This window comes from Kryptolebias marmoratus, linkage group LG21 (genome assembly GCF_001649575.2).
Source record: "Kryptolebias marmoratus isolate JLee-2015 linkage group LG21, ASM164957v2, whole genome shotgun sequence".
NCBI lineage: Eukaryota > Metazoa > Chordata > Actinopteri > Cyprinodontiformes > Rivulidae > Kryptolebias > Kryptolebias marmoratus.
Window position 1 is genome coordinate 9743604 of NC_051450.1, and position 4920 is coordinate 9748523.

Here is a 4920-nt window from a genome sequence, read left to right on the forward strand (position 1 = left end):
TCGTGAGGAGACACAAGGAGATCCAGACAGACGACGGGGAAACAGACTCACAGAGCTCCTGGGGCAGACGGCACACGCAGGAGGCACAAGGACGATCTGAAAGGGAGGACAACGGAGAGTCAGCAACGAGGAGATCAACAAGAGGGCCTAGCTCCGAACACTGTGTTACCGGGGGTAGTTAACACTCAGGCGGGGAGGAGACGTCTGCCTGCTGTTTAAGAAGCCCAGTAATCATCCTCTTCATCAGCTGCAGGTGAGAAGGATTAGCGACTCTACATTCCTCAGGAGTGGCATCACCGGCGGCATCTTGTGGATGCTGCTGGAAGCAGCAGGCATCACCCAATATAAAAATAAACTTAAAGACAGAACAAAAACCACACAAGACGAACAGAAAAACACAGACCCTGACATGCAGTTAGAAAAATATATGCATTTGTTGTTATTAAACTGAGCCCATTGTTTCCTCAACTGGCTTCTGCAACGGTAATTCAGGTAAGGTGTATACAATCTTATATTCAGCAGATAGGTATGTTCTTTTTACAAAAGTTCCTTTATTTGTAACAAACAAATGCCATATTTTTGTAATCACTGTTGCACAGATGTATAGCAGCACTACATAGTCTGATAAGTCCTCCTGAAGATTTTCTCCTGGTAAATTGGTGTCCTTATTTGCTTCTCTAACAATTCAGTGAACAGTTCCTCTATAACATTTTATTGATCTTCCATACCGCAATTCAAGTGTTCCTGTTAATGACCATTTCTTAATTACATTTCTAACTAAGGAAACAGTTATCTGAAAATGCATTTGTATCTTCCTGTAGCCTTTTATAGCTACTGCAAAACTCTGTTACAGTCTTTAGGAAAGCTATTGTCAGCTGCTCAGAAGAATTCAATATTAAATGAACCTCAATCTGATATTATCTTCCAAATGTTTTCATAAGTCAAAATGAATCAAAATGTTTTACACAGATCATAATGAAATAAACATAAAAGAGAAGAAAGTGACAAACAGTATATACAACCCCAATGGTTGAGGCTGTCTCCTCACTAACCTACTGTAGCTCTCAGGCTACATTGATTCAAGACAGTCACAACTCTTTGTGACTGACCAAAAATCTCTAATTTTACAACAACAACAAAAAAAAAAAACTGTTCTAATTTCATTATGGAGATGTTTATTCTGGTCTAGCTATTAAATAATACATGTCCCCTATTTGCTGTGGTATAGTAGATTTTAATGTCAACAGTTTTTTTTTTTTGTTTTTGTTTTTTTTTAATTGGTTGCCACTATAATGATAAATTGAGCTATAAGCAGGGTGGAGGCAAATTAACTAAAATAACATACAGTTTCTTTATCCTACCTGATAATGCATTTTATTTCAGAATATGGGGTCCCATTAGAAGGGATAAAGCTTTAAATAGTCAAAGACTCACATAGTAATCTATAATCATACTGACACTAAAGAAAAATGCTCACCAACCTTGATTCTTTTAGTATTAAATAACAATAAGTTAACATTGTCTCAACCTTTTTTTTCAGAAAAAAAAAAAAAACAATAATCAGGTCAGCTCTGGAATTATGAAAATTACTTTTGTACTTCTGCTTTGAACAGACAGACCAAACAGAAGCATAAGCACAAACAGGGATGCTAGTGGGTGTGGGAATAAGGGGACTTCTATCCTCTGCATAAACATGGGAGAACTGGCAAGCTCAATGCAAAAGCTTAAGGGAGAGCATCCAATGTTTAGAGCCAAAGTGAAAAGGAGTGATGGAATTGCTTCTGTGTGTGATGGATTGGATTCAACTTTTTGTGCCTCAAAGAATAACACTGTCCACTCTCACTGCTCAGCCTCCTTACTCCTTTTTTTTTTTTTTTTACTGCCAGTCCTCCACAATGAGTCCATAAAATCAAAATGTTCTCTTCCTAGCAAGTCACCTATCAAAATGACAATTTGACTTTGAAATGTAGGAAAACATCATAATTTGCAGGGCAGTCAGGCACTGGGAGCATTGTTTGGTTGCGAACCAACTTGTTTACAGCATTCAATTACTGAGTCTTATGAACCAAGCTGTCATGATTCAACAATGACAAGTTGTCAAGGCGCCTTTTGAATAAACTCGTCTGTTAGTGTAGGTACTGAACAATCTGCTCATGTTGAAATGAATGAATGCTCAGTATTAACAAGATTGCTCTGTTGGTAACTTAGTTTGTTTGGGAAATGTGCATCAGTTCCTAATAACCTGTTAATGGCACCACACCTGCAGGTTAGAGATTATTATGCTAATGTGTATAAAGGTTTTAATTAAAACCAGCCATGTTTTCTGAGAGTGTAGTGCATATAGAAATAAATGTGACAACCAGTATTGCCGAGTGTCTCTCAGCTGACAAGGTTGCTTTGCAGGAATTTGCTGATCTTAGTGTGTGAAGCTGCATTTATTTGTGGCCATAAACTTTTGTTAACCTTATTCACTGTGTAGCAGCAGCAGTGACTAACCTTGACACAGAGACATGTGAGCAACCACACTAGCCATTATTGCACTCTGAAAATGTGTGCACAGTAATAGGCAATTATGAAGCCATACAAATTGTAGGAATTAAAAAAAGAGCTGCTATATTTGTTACAGTTTAATTAGCTGGTTCAGTCAATCCACGTAGTGAGGTTTCATTTTTAAAAAGGCAAAGTCTGGAAGATATCAAATCAAAGCTTGAAATATTGACTCTGCTTGACAGTGTGCCTGATATGTAATGATGGATGTGTTTGATATGAAGGTCACATGTGTCTAATTGCATCACACTGTGGGTATCAAACTCCATCTATATAGGGACAAAACTATTTTATTTTCACAGGAACTCATTGCACAGCCAGCAGAACTGCAGCACTGAGGCACATGTGAACCTTATTCATTTAAATATCACTTATTAAGCCTCACCTCCCAAATGTCAGCCTATCTGTGGTAAAAGAAAAATCTACATGTGCTTAACAAATGTACATATTATTAATCCATTGAAGTTGTTCTTTAAAAAAAGCAAGACTGCTTCCTAAATCTGGCCATGTGTATTAAAACTATAATTGAAAGTCATACAATTTACTGCATGATATTCAGCTGATTCTACTTTCTGCTCTCTTGTTTACTTTGTCATTACACCTGATTATTCACCACAGACGTTTCAGAATAATTAACTTGGCCAAAAGAAGTCCAAAAAATTGGAAATTAAATTAACTTTGCTATAAAATGCTCTCCAGATATAGCATTGATATCATCAGTGAGAATATTGTTTGCTGTAAGAATTGTGAAGTGAAAACCACACTTATGAAAGCCCTAACCCAGAACACTGCTTATTTTTTACCCTTATTTATTTGAGGTTTGACTAGTTAAAAATGTTTTTCCACATACACTAATCATTGCTCATAATAATTGCTGTAGTGTTCCTTAAAAAAACATTTTTATAACTTTATATAATTATTTACCAAAGTTGCATGTGCAGCATGTAAAACAGTTTTGATCAGTTAGAGGAGAATGGAAAAAAAGAAAAAAAAAGCTGCAGATGAAAGCGGGTACTTTTAGATTGCTTAAATCATCCACCCTGCACCTGAGCTGGTTCATTTGTGACAAGGATCTGCTTGGGAGCTAAGTCTTTTAGGTGAGCTGAAAAGTGCTGGAATACCCATTACTAGAGTTGAAGAAGACCCAAACAAAGGAAAGAAAGTAGAATATTGGTTTAAGAAACAAAACAAACTAACAAAAAATAAAAAAAAAACAAACAGAAAAATAAAACAAAACAGGTGTGCTGATTACTAATCAAATGTAGGTGGTATAGGAGTTAGAAACAAGGACAACATCTGGTGTCAACTGTGTAGAGAGTATTTCTATATATAAAGAGAAATACACTATTACTACTACTACTACTACTACTACTACTACTACTACTACTAATAATAATAATAATAATAATATTAAGAAGAATTCAGTTGTACTTTAGGCATTGAAATAAACATTTTATTGAAACTATCTTTCAAGAAATAAAAAAATAAAAGTCACATGCATAAGTAATGGTAATAGTAATAGTAAGTTGAGCCAAAATGCGCATTGCAGATTTACTCTCCAGTAAGGTAGAAGGTTTTGAACATACTCCGTAATACTGCTTCAGGCAACAACAGGCATAAGTGCAAACATGATTATTAAACATTAAATGCCTTAGCTAAACATTTGCTCACTTTTTTTGCCTTAAAGGGGAATTGTTAACCCAAAAATCCAACATAAAATTTAGGATTGTTTTAGTGTGGGTTGAAGAGGTTTGGAGTTATTTACCTCAGAGATGTCCACCTTCTGTTCAACAATGGAACTGACAAAGAACCAAGAAAATCCCAACAATTGTTAGCAGCAGTTAAAGAAGTAAACTGGGAGACAAAGTGGTGAAAATAAAATAAAACATACGTACAAACTACCTTTACAAAAGACAAATTTTATAAATTTTGGATTACACTTGCACGTTCTGGAGGAGGAAATAAAGTTGACCAGGATCCCTAGTGGATGTTTCACATTCAGTACTGTCATGCCTAGTTCATTAAATTAGAATAAACATCTTTTTTTCCCCCTTTCTCTTTACTACTGAATGAGTCAAGGGCCATATGCTCTGTTTTCGACTCAGAGTTTACAAGCAGGGTACACAATGCTTGAACTCATTCCTCAAAATGCATTCAGTTGACTGCTTTTGTCTCACAAACACAAACAGACACAGACCATTTCCTTTGTGGTATTTGTCCCAAGGGACTGTATGTTTGTCATTCTTAAAGCCAGCACAAAACAATTTAGGCCGCATGGTGGGACACAAATGTGCATGGGATTACCCAAAGCAAGCACTACAAAGCCGTAACAATGTAATGTGTTTTAACAAAATAATTTGCCAGGCATTTTCT